The 16,812-nt window shown below is 38.4% G+C and overlaps 1 protein-coding gene and 1 pseudogene across 1 annotated transcript in view; one reads left to right on the top strand and one right to left on the bottom strand.

The window, feature by feature from the left end:
- Positions 1-16,812, bottom strand: part of LOC125963839 (UDP-N-acetylglucosamine--peptide N-acetylglucosaminyltransferase 110 kDa subunit-like) — a 302,450-nt gene that overhangs the window by 82,724 nt on the left and 202,914 nt on the right. The gene's annotated exons all lie outside the window — the stretch shown is intronic.
- Positions 1-16,812, top strand: part of LOC125963835 (UDP-N-acetylglucosamine--peptide N-acetylglucosaminyltransferase 110 kDa subunit-like) — a 32,723-nt pseudogene that overhangs the window by 5,007 nt on the left and 10,904 nt on the right.

Raw genomic sequence — 16,812 nt, forward strand, 5'->3', positions numbered from 1 at the left:
CAAGAATAACCAGTCCCAACACTCTAAGGCAGAAATATGCCAGGCAGCTTGGAGGAATATCAAGGAGGCCACCCTGGCTGACTTAGTCAGTGGGGAGGAAGAGACAGCAGGAGGGCTGGAGGTCAGATATGTGACGGGATGGATTGGGTAAGTCCTGGGAGGCCATCACATGCATTGTGTCTTTTACTCTAAATGTAGGCAGCCAGGGACAGGATTTTAGCCGAGGTGTGGCATGAACTGTCTCTTGTTTGAAAAGCATAACTCTATCTGTGGTCTTGAGGATGTGGGGAGAGAGTGGAGTCAGGGAGAATCTCAGGAGGCGACTACAGGATCCTCGAGGTCTATGTTGTTGGCCTGCACCAGGCTGCTAGTGGCTGGTAATTCTCAGAAGTGGCACATTGGGAAGGTTGTGACAGCATTTCGTGGTAGATTGAATGCAAGAATGGAAAGGAAGAGGGGGTCAAGGGTGAATTCGAGATTTAGGGCCTGGGGAACTGGAAAGGTGTGGTTACTGTCACCTAAGATGGAAAAAGTTTGGGGTAGAGCATGTTTGGGGGATTAAAGACCAGTTTTGGAGGTATAAGATTTGAGATGTTTTCGTGACATGCAAGGAGAGATGCTGAGTACACAGTTGGATACACAAGTCTGCAGTTCTGAAGAAAGGTCTAAACTAGAGATACCCTTTAATACCATGGAGATATTAAGAATAATTACATGGAAGCGCTATTTTAAAGATAAAATGAAGTAATGCAATTAGCACTCTGTCTTCTCAAAACATTTAATAACTGTTAGCTAAAATAATTACCTGAAATGAAAAAATACCTATAGTTTCTTTTGTTGTTTGCAGTAAAAGTGAATAAAATGTCACAATTATTTTAATAGTATTTGTGACACAGTAGTTTTAGTTAAGACACCATGACTACAAACATTTACAATAAACCTTTCAGTCTCCTGCTTTTCACTCTGATAGGGTACTTGGAACCATATTTTGTAAGGTTTAAGTTAGTTGTCACAGGGTGCCTCTTTAATTAGAAGTAATTCTGAACTGCCTAGTTCCATGCAGTTTTATATACATATATGTATAATTATTATTTTATGATTTATCAAACTCAATTGCAAATTTGCATCACTGACATACATTAGAATTTAAGCACTTACCCAGGTACTCAAGGAAAAAAATGTACTTGTCTTGTAATTTCCATAGGGGTACGTACTTTCACATCTTCCCTTCACTTTGCAATTGCAAACATGGCAGGGGAAATATTATCTTACTGGTCTTTGAGTTCCCCTTAGCTATCTGCAAGTCCTTAAACAGCCTTTGTGGCTTAACCAAAATTCTCTTCCATCTTCATTCCGCTAACAGATATTGGTCTAAGCATGTACTTATACTAAAAAATGCATGACCACGTTGTCTCTACACATCTATAATTTTATGTTAACACTAACATTATGTAAGCTATACTTTAATTGTAATTATAACAGATTTTATGTCAACACACATCCATTTCTAGTGTTCATCTGGTGTTCAAGGGGAGAGCAGCATGTCGTAAATTTTATCAAAATATAACATCTGAAGAATAGAACAGAGGGTAATTGTGTAATTCTGTATTCACTCTAATTAAGTTCAGTGGAGTTGGCATAATAGAATTAAGATGGAAAAAAAAGACATCGAGGTACCATGGCTCCCTCTCCTAACACACCCTTTTTGTATCCGAGAGCAGAGACTCAGCACCTTACTGTACAGAAATGGAGACAGGAAGAGGCCAGAGGATGAATGACAGGCACGAATGAGGTGGAACTTTGAAGAGCAACATGGAAATGAAATACTTCTTTTGTATTTGGTAGGTGGGGAAAATGTACCAGCGTGTATGCCTACTGGGACCACGTTTTCCAGAACAGTTAAGCCCAGTGTCAACTATGCTGTCCCACCTTCCTCGTAAGTAGGAACATCCTGTTACTTGAATCTTTGCTTCCTGTTTCTTGATAGCTGGTTGAGAAGATTATCACAGGAACTGCATCTTGTTAGCAAACACACTGTTTTGAAATGATTGACACTCACTGAAGAGTGGCAACTCCAAGCTTGCTCTCTCTTGATCTTGGACTATTTAAGTCTGGAGTGCAGGAGTGGGTTATGGGGAAAGACCATTGGAATTCTTATGTCTTCAGCATAACGGTTATAGCATAATGGTTAGGAGTGTAGGTGCTGGTTCAAATCTCTGCTTTCCACTTGCTAACCATATGAGCTTGGGCAATTTACCTGATTACCTGAACCTCAATACTCCTGCCTATAAAATGATGTTAATAATATTTCATCCTCATAGACTTGTTTTCAATGTTAAAATGAAGTCACTTACACCAAGCACTTAATACAATGCCTAGAGCATAGTAAAGTCTATTATTATTACTATTACTACTACTAATACTATTATTACTATTACTGTCACGATGCCAGGTGCTATTTTTCCTATGCCTTATTCCATTATCTTCTGCCCTGTCCCCCCATTTCTGTCTTGTTTCTGTACAAGGGTAGGTTTGTCACAGAGCATTTTCTTTCCCTAGTGTCTGACTCTTAGTCATCAAGGTGACTGGTCCACGACCCGGCATTCATTGCTGCTCGTTGAAGCAACCCGTTTTGAGAAGGGGAGTTGGATATTGATGCCAAGTTGGGTCAAGGAGAGAGAATTTTCTCTCTTCGGCACTCAGCTAAGTGAAATATTCAGGCCTCAGAAGGAGAATCAGGCAAAGGGCAACATGCTTAATTTCATACCTTAGTGATTAAGAACAAGTCAGACAGGCTGGATTTGAACTCATTTCCGTCATGTACTGACAACGGGATCTTAGGTGCTTTTGTAACCCGTCTGAGGCTCAGTCAACATCTGAAAGAGACGAATAACATTATCAGGACCTAGCATATAGCCTCCTTGTAATAAGTGAGTAAATCCTTTTAAAACGTTCAGCACGTTGTTTGGCATATAAACACTTAATAAAATTTAGCTTCTTTGACTACTACCGCTGCTAATATTATTAAGTAGCTGAGCAGATCCGAGGCCCATTTTTTTCTTAGATTGCACATAATCATTTGGACAACCAGCTCACACTGATCAACCGTTGCTTATATATAAACCCCCATGAACCCAAAGGTGCTTTAACTGTCTCCCAGTCAGAGCCTGTTCTGGGGGCAGAAGCAACACCGGCACTACCCCCGTCATCTTTGCCTTTATTGTCACTACACTCGCCTGCCGTACTGAGCACTTTCTGTTTGCCAGGCACCAAATTTAGCCCTGCGTATGCACTATATCATGTAGTTCTCACACTCAGGTGGGAGACATTATCATCGTCCCCAATTTTCCGATAAAGACGCCGAGGTGTTGGAAAGGTAAGAAACTTGACCCACAGCAAGAGATGGAGCCGGAGTATTCAAACCCTTCTCTCTGACCTCAAGAACCCTTAAATATTAGCATACTACTACATCCTGGTAAGAAAATCTGCTTCCAGCCACTCTGGTGAGTAGAAATGATTCTCAGTCCCCACATTCCTCTATTGCCCATGCCACCCTAGCCTCAGGACTAGGGGGGAAAAGAAGTGATCTCTTCAAAGAGCAGCCAAAGGGAACCTACTCCCTTCTGCCTTTTCGTAATCAACTAACCAATATTTTATTTCCTTCTTAAGAGTCCCCACGTGTTCCTTTTGGTACTTAGCTTGGCCTTTTAGAATTCTGACATTCTGTACATGACTCATCCACTGTATTTCATGTTAATTTATTGAGGTCAAGTATAGGGTCTTACTCATCCTGAAGTCCGGTTATCCCCTGTCACATCTAACTCTGTTCTTTTCTTCTTGTAGGACATCTGCAGATATTTATTTGAATTTTGTTGAATTGTTCTCATCAATAGTAAGTACATTAAAAGTTATACAGAAAGTGCTTTCTTATAAGGAAAACCATCTAAATAGATTTCTAGCTCTTTACTTTTTATAGCACTATTGTAGAGATTATAGATCTCCAGGTAGTATTTTTTAGATTGAGTTCTTCATATCATCTTATTTTTACATATCATGATAAATCTGAATTTTCTCTATCAAAGCTCCGAGACTTCACTGGCTTGTAACTTAGCTTGTTGATTATGTGTTATTGACTTTTCCATTTACAATGATATTTGATCCTGGTAAGGATGGGGCTGGGTGGGAAGGTACATCTTAGGGCCATCAATTGGTTTTGGAGAGAACTAACAGAAAGATCTAAAGTCTCATCATATTTCTGCAGAACTCATGAATCATTTTATTATAATTCCATTCATTCAGGGAGTATAAAACCATTTTCAAATTGTTATTCCTAATTTGTTCATCTTCTCTTCCTTAGTCTTAGTGAGAAGAGAGCAGGCTGAATGGAAGACAGTCATTATGACCACTGGGGCCACTAGGGTAGGCATCAGTCCCAGAGTTTTGTTTTCATCTCTCCGCTATTAATAGTGGCTAATGTCTTGAGTGCTTACTTGGTGCAAATTACTTAGCCGACCATGGCAAATGGGTTGTGTCATTTCATCCCCTGATAGTCATACAATTAATGTATGTATTATTATGATATCCCATAATGCATACATGGAACAGAGCCTCAGAAGTAGTTATTTGCTCACAAAATTATGGTAGATGTGGAATTTGGACTCAGGTCTGATGGACTTCTAAATCACTCCTAGTGATTTTTACCACTGAATTAAAGTTGTATACCTCTGGAGAGTAGATAGTTTCTAAAATTTCCTCAGCTCTAACATTTTATAATTAAATTTTTGTCTGATGGCAAGCTTAACAGTTAAGATGGGTAGGAAGGAATGCCAGCCTGTTGAATGGAATTTCCCTGAAATAAGCCTGTTTTATGACACCAGTTCACTGATTCATTCACTCAGCATGTATTGAATGTTTGCTCTGTGCAAAGGCATTTTAGGCATCACAGTGGAGTGAGCGCCCCTTCCATAGACTCTCCTGCAGCACTCAGAGAAGTCTTGGACTGGTTTGCCTGTTATGGAATGGGGCTTGGTGATAGAAGCCTGGTTTGTCCTCCACTGATAAAACTAAGACATACTCATATGAGTTTAGAGGCATCTTGAAGCCGTGGGATAGTAACACACATGAATCTTACCATTTTTGCCTGGGATTAATGATATAAAGGCTTTGGATTTGGGTATGGAAAACGGGTGCAATTATGGGCGTGTTGGTTCTACATATATACGGACATCACGTGTCATCAGCCTGCAGCTACCTGCCATTCCTCACTACTCCTTCTTTTCACAAACCAAACAAGTACCTTCTTATCTCTCCTGTGGATAAGCTCTTGACAGTGGCACTAGGGCCTCCCTCAATAAGTACATCATTGGCTAAACCAGTGGTTTCTCAGATATGCTCATTGAACAACCCTTAAGGTGGATTGACATTCCACTGCCTAGAATAGAATATGGTGTTCTTTAGAAATCGGGGGGAAAAAATAGGCCACCAGATGTACTTTCTTCAATTTAAATTGTATATATATATATGAACAATTGTTATATATGTGTATGTATACTTGTTCATATATATGAATGATTTAAAATTGAAGAGAGAGATATATATATACACACACATATATATGTATATTTAAATTTTGGTTTCTGTTAGCAAGTAGTAAATTAAATTATTAGCAGATCCATACTGCAGGGAAATAACCAATCAGATTTCATTCAACAGCTTGCTTTTTTGTAGATTTATGGTTGTGATTTTATATCTGCAGGTATGTTTGCTGAAGAAAATATTTCTGCCACTTTATACAAAATTAAATTCATTTAATACCAATGCGACATGTCTCAAATGTCTTAATACAGTTTTAATCTTTAATCGCATCAGAAGTATGAAATTAGAAACATACCCCAAAATCATTTGAAGATATAATTACTTTCATTTCCCTTATACTTTTGAGACTTTTGAAAAATAAGTATTTAGTTGTACTTATCTGTTTCTGTCTCTCTAAGGATAGCAAACACTGAAACACAATTCTTTTTAAAAGTCAATATTAAAAATATATTGTCCAAGATGATCAAAACTAAGGAAGTGGCAAAGAAATTCAAAAATTTAAACTTTCAAAGGGTGCTTTTTCTGTGAATGTGTAGTACTTGTTCTTCTGAAGGAATTAATCTTTTTAAAAATTTAATTAACTTATTTTTTATTGAAGTATACTTGGTTTACAGTGTTGTGTTAATTACTGCTGTACAGCAAAGTGACTCTGTTATACATATGTATATACATTCTTTTTCATATTCTTTTCCATTATGGTTTATCACAGGATATTGAATATAGTTCCCTGTGCTATATAGTAGGACCTTGTTGTTTAGCCAATCTATATATACCAGTTTGCATCTGCTAATCCCAAACTCCCAGTTCATCCCTCTCCCACCTGCTTCCCCCTTGGCAGCCACCAGTCTCTTCTCTGTGTCTCTGATTCTGTTTCTGTTTCATAGATAGGTTCATTTGTGTCATATTTTAGATTCCACACATAACTGGTATCATGGTATTTGTCTTTCTCTTTCTGACTTACTTTGCTTAGTATGATAATCTCTAGTTACATCCATGTTGCTGCTGCAAATGGCGTTATTTCATTCTTTTTTTTATGGCTGAGTAGTATTTTATTGTATATATATATGTACCCCATCGTCTTTATCCATTCATCTGTTGATGGACATTTAGGTTGTTTCCATGTCTTGGCTATTGTGAATATTGCTGCTGTGAAGATCAGGGTGAATGTGTCTTTTTGAATTCTAGTTTGGTCTGGATATACGCCCAGGAGTGGGATTGCTGGATCATATGGTAGGTGTATTTTAGTTTTCTGAGGAACCTCCATACTGTTTTCCACAGTGGCGGCACCAACTTACATTCCCACCAACAGTGTTGTAGGAGGATTCCCTTTTCTCCACACCCTCTCCAGCATATGTTATTTGTAGACTTTTTAATGATGGCCATTCTGACTGGTGTGAGGTGGTACCTCATGGTAGTTTTGATTTGCATTTCTTTAATAATTGACAGTGTTGAGCATCTTTTCATGTGCCTATTGGCCATCTTTATTTCATCTTTGGAGAAATGTCTCTTTAAGTCTTCTGCCTATTTTTTTGATTGGGTTGTTTGCTTTTATTGTCATCAAGTTGTATGAGCTGTTTGTATATTTTGGAAATTAAGCCCTTGCTGGTCGCATCATTTGCAAATATTTTCTCCCATTCTGTAGGTTGTCTTTTCATTTTGTTTATGGTTTCCTTTGCTGTGCAAAAGCTTGTAAGTTTGATTCGGTCCCCTTTGTTTATTTTCATTTTTATTTCTATTTTCTTGGGAGACTGACCTAAGAAAACATTGGTATGATTTATGTCAGAGAATATTTTGCCTGTGTTCTCTTCTAGAAGTTTTATGGTGTCATGTCTTATGTTTAAGTCTTTAAGACATTTTGAGTTTATTTTCGTGTATGGTAAAAGGATGTGTTCTAACTTCACTGGTTTATATAAGGCTGTCCAACTTTACCAACACCACTTGCGGAAGAGACTGTCTCTTTCCCATTATATATTCTTGCCTCCTTTGTCAAAGATTAATTGTCAAAGATTAACTGAGGTGTGTGGGTTTATTTCTGGGCTCTGTATTCTGTTCCATTGATCCATATGTCTGTTTTTGTGCCAATACCACGCTGTTTTGATTACTGTGACTTTGGAGTACTGTCTGAGTCTGGGGTGGCTATGCCTCCAACGTTGTTCTTTTTCTTCAGGATTGCTTTGGCAATTCTGGGTCTTTTATGGTTCTGTATGAATTTTAGGATTATTTGTTCTAATTGCATGAAAAATGTCATGGGTAATTTGATAGGGATCGCATTAAATCTGTAGATTGCTTTGGGTAGTATGAGCATTTTAACAATATTAATTCCTCCAACCCAAGAACATGAGATGTCTTTCCATTTCTTTGAATCATCTTCACTTTCCTTTATTAATGTCTTACAGTTCTCAGTGTATAAGTCTTTTGCCTTCTTGGTGAGGTTTATTCCTAAGTATTTTATTTTGAGGGTTGTGATTTTAAAAGGCATTGTTTTTTTACATTCCCTTTCTGATATTTCATTGTTGGTATAAAGAAATGCAACCAATTTCTGTATGTTAATCTTGTATTCTGCTACCTTGCTGAATTCGTTTATCAGTTGTAGTAGTTTTCATGTAGAGTCTCTAGGGTTTTCTATATATAGTATCATATCATCTGCATCTAATGACAATTTTACCTCTTCCTGAAGGAATTAATCTTGAAGTTCTACTAAGACTTTTGGGATACCTGTTTTAATGAGCCACTACTTCCTGCCTGAGATTGCACTATGCGCCAGAGATTCTAGAATTAGCATAATAAAACTAATAATGCAAACAACAGCAACAAATCTTCACAAACCTTCCTTGCAAGGAAGTGAAGTCTACTGGAAAAACAGACAAGTGAAACACACATTCAAAATGGCAGTGATTCTCAAACATTTATGTGCTGAAAAATCATGACAAGCCTGATAACCAGGGCAATTACTAGACCCCTTCTCCAACTGGTAAGGTGTAAGGTCCTGTAACTCTATTTTTGGTGACTGCCTCCAGGAGAGTGTGAGCCAGATGTTCTCAGTTGTCGTCAACCTTTAGAGTGCATCAGATATGCCTGAGAATACTGTTAAAACACAGATTGCTGGGCTCCAGGGCCAGAGTTCTAACCAGTTCCCAGGTGTGGCTGATATTGCTGGCCCAGGGACCACATTTTGAGAACCACCTTTCAAAACTCTGCAGTATGCGGTTGTGTGTGTTGTGAATGCAGTATGCGGTTGTGTGTGTTGTGAATGAGACGGGCCCAGAGAACCAAAGGAGGGCAAAGGGACTCTGCCCTAAATTAGCCAAAGGTAACAATAGCAGCTACAATTGATTGACCCAAGAAAAAATTATAAGAACTTTACCTGCATTTGCTCATTTAATCCTTTCAGTAAGGAACGTAGGTGCTACTTAGTGTTCCTCTTTTACAGGGGTGTCCAGAGAAGGTAACTACTTTGCCCACGTCCTAAACTGGTAAGTAACAGATTAAGAATTCAAGTCTAGGAAGTCTGACTCCAGAGCCCACACCTCTACCCTTTCTGCATGTAGAGAGGAGTAAAGGGTTGTCAGTGAAGCCTTCCTGGGGGCCCTGGCCTCTGAGTGTAGATAGGAGGATGAGTGGACATAAAGATCATTATTTGTGTGTGGTGGGGGTAGGGGAGGAAGTATGAGGGCTTCCAGAAGAGCCTGCCCTCCCCATACATCTGCTATAAGCAAGTCTGATGATCAGGAGTCCGGAACATGAGTATGACTATGGGATACTGAGAAGGGTTCTAGAACCCTGAGGTTAGAGTTCTGGATCAGGTAGTAGGTAACAGAAAGTGAATGAGTGATTTACCTTACTTTCCACGGGTAGCAGGAAGTTTGGAGATAGTCCCTCTAGCGTTAGTCCAGCTGCTGAAGGGCATCACCAGGGGACTGGGTTGCTTCGCTCTTCCAGCTTCCACATCTCTAGCACGTCCACATAGCTTCAAAGTGACCCCAGAATCTCCAATAGTGTTCCAACAATTGGGGCAGGAAGAAAGAAAAGGAAAAAAAAAAGAAATTAAGTAAGAAAAAAAAGGCAGTGTCTAACTCAGAGAGCAAATTTTTTACCACAGATGGTCAGCAGACTTGCACTTAGATCTCATCAGCTCGGATTTTAAACTGGCCACCTTAGCCTTAAGGATAATGGGGTCTCCTAAACCAGGGCTCTGATAGTAAGGAATAAGGAGAGAGTGGTACTGATTAGCAGTGCCTGCTGTCCCAAACAAATATTATCCCCAAACTATTTTTTTTATCCTATATTTTACTTTAAAGAATGGAGGGGAAACATTATGTATCTGTAAATAGCCTTTTAGAAAGGGTACAATTATATAGTTATACAACCCCCTGGAGGGCTCCTTTCTTCTAAAATCTCTTTAAAAACTGTTCAAGGGTAAGGACATTTTTATCTTAATTTAGTCACTTGCAGTAGATTATCTTGGAATGACATCCTCTCTCTGCAGATGTTCTGTCAGGCTTTAGAAGATTCTAGAAGTGGACAGAGAAGTGTTATGGTACATGTATTTGCAATATGCACGTCTTTGAAATGAAATCCATTTAGGGACCAAAAGGCATTCCATGTCTTTGCTATACATTTTCACATATTTGCCTTTCCAGAATTCCTTTGAGCAAATCTGTTCGATGTAACCCATCCGTTTCTCCCATCTGAATTCTTTATTACTAAACATTCTTCAGTGTGCTCTCACTCCCCTCTGTCAAAGGCGTTTCTCTGGGTCCTCACCCTTCTCATCTCATATGTGAATGCGTATCTTAAACTGAAGCAACAGTCTGCTATGACTTCTCCATAACTTGAAGAACCCGTCTTTGTGGGAAAAAAAGTAGACTTACTAACTTAAAAGGTAGAATGCGCGCAACGTTTCTGAGAGTTAAAAACTAAGGTAAAAACATAAGCAAGGGAAAAAACTTACAGTGGATCCTTTTCAAAGACTTTATTTTACAGAGAAGGCAACTGAGGTTTAAAGAAAAAATGCGTTAGTTAAACACTAAATAATATACCTTAAACCTCAGTGGAGCAACACATGGACAGTTCATTTCTCACTCACTCAGGAGTGTAGTATGGACTTTGGTGGTCTGAGGGTCAGTTTTCTGCTCAGTTATTCAGGGACCCACCACCTTCATCAAGTGGCTCTACGTTTGTCCTAAAAAGGAAAGGAGAGAGGAAGCTGCAAGCTACAATTATCAACTCGTTATCCTTCAGACATAAACTCTTCAGGTCACCTCTGGTCACATTCTTTGGGATAGAACCATACCCAGATGCAAGCAGAGATGGAGAATGTTGTTCCTATCTTGGTCCTAGTGATGCCTCTACAGGCTGGAGGAGCTAATTAAAGTGTAGTCAACAGCTCGTTGTTTCTGCCACAATGAGTGATTAGCCTAAGGCTGTGGATTAATGATGTGTGTGTGTCACATATACATATAATACACACAAACATATATATGTGTGTGTATATATCCATTTTTTAGCATGAGTTGACACATGGGGCTTCTGCCGTATCAAAAGAGTACAAACTGCCTCTTGTTGCTTTTTCTTAATTGAAGTTGACTACTACTATCTATTTCCCTTCATTTTGCTACCTCCCCCCCACCTTTCAGTATTATATGAAAATTCTGAAAGAAATAATTTCAAAGTTTCCAGTGCTTTTAAAGGTAATAGCATACTCAGACCTTAACAATTTTCCTGTGTGAAACTTTTGCCAGACTAAAATAGTTAACTTACGAAAAGTAAATTTAGATTGATGCAAAAGAGAAAATAAGCTGATTTTTTTTTTTTTTTTTACACAAATACCCTGAGCCAGGATGGAAAACTGGAGGAATTTAGATCCTTTTGTTGTAAATTTAAATATTTTTAATTGTAAAAATAATACAGGCTCATTGCAGAAACTCCAAAATTGAAAGGATTTAAAGAAAAAAGGAAAAATAACTCAAAATCCCATTTCTGATAAATCATCTCTGTAACATTTTTGAGGGTATCTTTGGAAACTTTTTTGTGACGGGGTGCATATAAATACAATGCAAGTATAAAATACCTTTAATTATTATATCAAACTACAAAACAGTTCTATAACATTTTTATTTAGTAATATAAGTATGATTACTCATCACCTAATAAAAATCTGCAGCAGCATTTTTAATGGTTGAACAGCATTCTATTATTTATTGAACCAGTCCCTACTGTTCAACATTTAGATTATTCCTGTTTTGCTTTGCTAAACAATGAGACAAGCATCCTTGTTCATATGTCTTTGAGCATTTGTTTATTTCCTTAGAATGGACTTCTAGAACTTGAATGGCTGGTTGTCAGTTCTGGTACATACTGACATATTGTCTTCCAGAAAGGTTACCGTGCTTTTTATTTCTACCAAGAATTTAACATCCAGTGTGGTTTCTTACACACACTCATCAGTACCAGTATTATCAATATCAATACCAGTATTATCAAGTTTTTTAAAACGTTGTCATTCTAGCTCAGTAAAATATGACACCTGAATTATTTTATTTGTATTTCTTTGATTAATAATAGCAAGGTTGAACATATTTTCATATCTTTATTGGCTGTTAATACTTTTTAGTTTGTGACTTTATGACATCCATTTTTCATCGATGTATAACAACCTTTTATATATCAATGTGTTTATTTTGTTGTTTGTTGTAAATGCAATTTTTTTCTCTTCATTTATTAATTTTTATTTTGTGTGTGTTGAACTTCTTTAATACTGTCAAGTCTATTCAAAAACCCTTTAATGAACACAACAAATGTGGAAAATCAGTCATTCTCCTGCATTTTGTAATCAGTGTATTTCCTTTTGGGCAGTATGGAAATGTAGGTTCTTATTTCATCTTATGGTTGGAAAGAATCTATTCCCTCGGAAAGGGATTATAGTCTCCATGATGCAGTAATGGGAGATTTTATAGGGTAGGCAGGGTCTACAGAAGAAAAAACCCTAAATCACACTCCATTGGTGGTTGCCTTATTTATAAAAATGGCATTTGAGGTTGTGTGACTGCCATCAGGTAAGCAAAATTAATTTTTAGCATGAAATACTCCTATCAGCAAGAACAGCCTAGGATAGGCTAGCAGTAAGAAGTGAGGGGTTATGGGATTGGGGCATAGCCTCTGTTTCCTCCAATGCAGCTGGAAATTTAAACTCTGGGGCTCCTGCTTGATCCAATCAGCCCAGCTAGTATGTGTTGCCAGGTAGGGTGAATAGACTCAGAAGTACAAGAGCTCATCCTTGGTCCCCTCTGGAAATGAGCAGAGAATACTGTGTCAAGCAGAGGTGATCAGTCCATGGTCTGGAGACTTGGATCTCCCCACATAGTCCTTAAAGTCAGGGTGAGACAAAATGCCAATACAAATTATATTGATGACAGTATCAATGAGGTGACATTGAGTCCTTTGACCCAACGTGTGTCTGCAGTGTGCCATCCATTAGTAAATGGGCAAAGCCATTTGACAGATCTATCTGATACAGTGAATGAATCTGACACTGACATTTTGAAAAACTGAAACTGTATCCATTTGTCAAGAACAGTGGCCATTTGTTCTGCTTTATTCCCCCTGGTAGAACTAGGTAACATTGCAGGCAGTAAGACATTCCGGCATTTCACCCTGGAGTAGCCCCAAAACTGAAGAAGCTGTCTTATCAGTAGTTAGCTCCTTGTCACCAAGAATATTAAAGTAGATTTGTATGATTAGCAAATTAAAGAGACTATAGTGCCTACCACTACTGTATTCACTAAGGCACCCAAGTTATTCTAAAGAAATCCTAATAATACATTAGGACCGTTTTGAATATTTTTATTTGATTATCCATAATCTTCTAGTTATAACATCCATCACCATTTTGACCACTGAAACTTGGCCTTCTTTTCTTACAGCCTAGCCCTGTGGTCTTGGGCTAATCACTAACCTGCTTAGATACAATTTTCTTCTCTATGAAATAGAAACAATATTATATGCTTTGAAGGACTGCAGGAAGATGAGCTGTAATGTTTATCAAGTGCCTAGTAAGTAGCCTGGCCCATAATAAATACTTGGCTAATTGTAGATGTTTCATTTTTAGTTTTATTTCCAAACATTGCTCTTTACTTTTGGAACTCTAAAATTTGTTTTGAGAGTGGAGGACTTGTTGTTTAGATTCCTCCAACACTCTCTGTATATTCTGTACTTCTATCCCTAGATCATTTATATTAATGGAATAAATGATCTTTGGTCTGGTGATTCCAAGATGACGAGGAGCTAAGTGGAGGTTCAGTATACACCTGGAAGTATGGATTTTCATGCCCAGTGCAAATGTGGGAAAGGCATTATTCCCACATTATAAAGGGGGTAAAGACCTCCAACTTGAGGAGACTCTGGGTTGAGAGATGAGAGATTTACAGGTACTGTATTTATCGTACAGGGTACCACAGGGGCTTTTATGTTCTGTAGCGAGAATTTGCACCTTATACCCTTGTAGTTAGAAGTAAAACATACCACATAACATATCTAGTAAGCATTAGAGTTAGAATAAATACCATTTATTTAACGTTTCCTTTGTGTTAAGCATTTTACAGTTACAACATATGGATGGATACTATATTGTAATGGTTAAGAGTGTAGTTTTTTGAGCTAGATAATCCTGGATTGGAATCTCATCTTTATTACCTCTATTTTTCCTGTTTTATCGAGGTATAATTGACAAAATTGTAAGATAGTCAAAGAGTATATCATGATGATTTGATATACATGTGTATTGCAAAAGGATCCTTCCCATCACGTTAATTAATACATCTAACAGCTCATGACACCTTCTTCCTTTTTTTCTTTTTTTGGTGAGAACACTTAAGTTCTATTCTCTCAGAAAATGTTAGTTATACAATACAGTGTTATTGACTGTAGTAACTATGTTATACAGTAGATCCTCAGACCTTATTCATCCTGCAGCTGAAAGTTTGTACCCTTTTACCAGTCTTCCCCTCTTTTCCCCACCCACACCCCAGCCCCTGGCAACCAGTTTTCTACTCTCTGTTTCTATGAGTGTGGCTTTTTTCTTTTTAGATTCCATATATAAATGATATCATTTGTATTTATCTTGTCTGGCTTATTTCATCAGCATAATGCACTCCTGTTTCATCTATATTGTCACAAATGAAAGGATCTCCTTCATTTTTTTAAGGCTGAATAATATTCCGTTACCTCTTAAATGAGTGACTTTTGGTACATTGTTTACACTTTCTAAGCCTCACGGTTTCTTTTCTTCTGTAAAAAAAAAATATATATATATATACTAACAGGTTATTTTCTGATATGTGGAATGTTTGTTGAATCAACAAATAATTAGTTGAGATCATAAATGTGACACTTAGCACTGTATTAACATTTATTAATACTCTCCCTGTTAATTTCTACAATAAATTGTATAATAAGTAACAATAATAATAGTACTAGTAGTAGTTTTAGAAAATGCATAGGATGTGCCAGGCATCATATACTGTACTACCCTCCTTCATGTGTACCACAAGTTACATGTGGACATCATCTTCCATGTTGTTTCCTTTAGAGAAAATTGAAGCTCAGCAAGATTGAGTAGCTTGCTCCAGATGTGAACTCAGGTCTGAATCACTCCACATATAGGTTCTTAATGACTCCATGTCTTTAATTCCACATCTGCATTTGTGTGTTGTTGTTGTTTTTAACTTTCCAAGCATCTGATCTGAAATTCCTTTCTCTTTGGGGAATTTTCCACTTTGTGGGTCTTGGTGAGAAACAGAGCCTTCCTCTCGTTATACAAGCTGAACATGTCAGATACACTGTTTACTCACATGCTCAGTCTCCCTTACAGATGGAAAACAGTCAGGTGACCTCGGGTTGGCCAACTGTACCCCCTCTTGGTTTTTTGTTTTTTTTTGTTGTTGTTTTTTTTTTTGCGGTACACGGGCCTCACTGTTGCGGCGTCTCCCATTACGGAGCACAGGCTCTGGACGCGCAGGCTCAGCGGCCATGGCTCATGGGCCTAGCCGCTCCGCGGCATGTGGGATCTTCCTGGACTGGGGCACGAACCCATGTCCCCTGCATCGGCAGGCGGACTCTCAACCACTGCGCCACCAGGGAAGCCCCTCTCTTGGATTTTGAATTACAAATAAATGATGTAAAGAAGCAAGGCCAGCAGTGCTGGGTCAATCTCCTGTTTCCTGTTCCTGCTTGGTAGCAAGGCCAGCTAGGACTTATAACATCACTTTGGCCTGATCCTATAATTGCAATAGCATAGGCTTGGCTTTCGGTTGTTTAGTCTGCTTCTAGTTACTGAGACCTAACCATAAACTTCCAAAAGTTTCCTTTTCTGCTCAAATTAGCCATATTCGGTTCCTGATGATTACAAATAAGACCTTTCCTGATATACAATGGTGACCTACTTATCCAGGCAGATGTAACATCGTCCTGGCAGGAACAGAGGGCAGACAAGTTCCTTGTACAGCTGAACAAGAAGAAAAAGACCTAAGAAGGAAGAATTGAAGCCAGTTCTGCTTGTGTTATAATTCTACCCGCAGCTGCCTCTGTTTCACAGACCACGTGCTAAGGACCAGACGAGCAAAGTAGACCCAGGCCTTCCAACCCAGAGACCAGCTGAGCTGTACCGTGGACAATCTAGGATGTGAAAGACTTCACTCAATGTCTTTGTCACTTGACACATTGTTCCTCTCTTTGGGAAGTACCTTCTTTGTGTGACAAGAATATGCTAAACCGACACTTAAGTGGACAGAGTTGAAAGATGCCAAAATTAGCTACAGAAAAAAAGGCGTAAAGACTTGTATTTTCTGTTATTTGAAGGTGTTAAGACCCCACATAGAATATGAGTCCTTTAAAGGAAAGTTGTGAATGGCCCAGGGAATGTTGAATTTCCATGTGGCAATATGTCCTTGATCGGTCATGATGATGATGATGGTAGCATCAGTAGCATTTATCAGTGTTTCCTGGGTGAGAGGCACTTTATCCTAATGACCTTTTATCCCCATGACGACCCTGTGAAGTAGGGAATACTGTTTCAGCATCTTCAGGGTTTTTTGTTTTTTTTTTAATCAGGAATTTACCCTAGATCACAGTTGGGTGGTAGAACGATCAGAACTGGACACTAGCCTTTCCTGAATTCCCAGGGTGTGATCTTAGCAGTTGTATTGCCTGATGCAGAGCCAC

The sequence above is a fragment of the Orcinus orca genome, chromosome 3 (assembly GCF_937001465.1).
Source record: "Orcinus orca chromosome 3, mOrcOrc1.1, whole genome shotgun sequence".
Taxonomy (NCBI): domain Eukaryota; kingdom Metazoa; phylum Chordata; class Mammalia; order Artiodactyla; family Delphinidae; genus Orcinus; species Orcinus orca.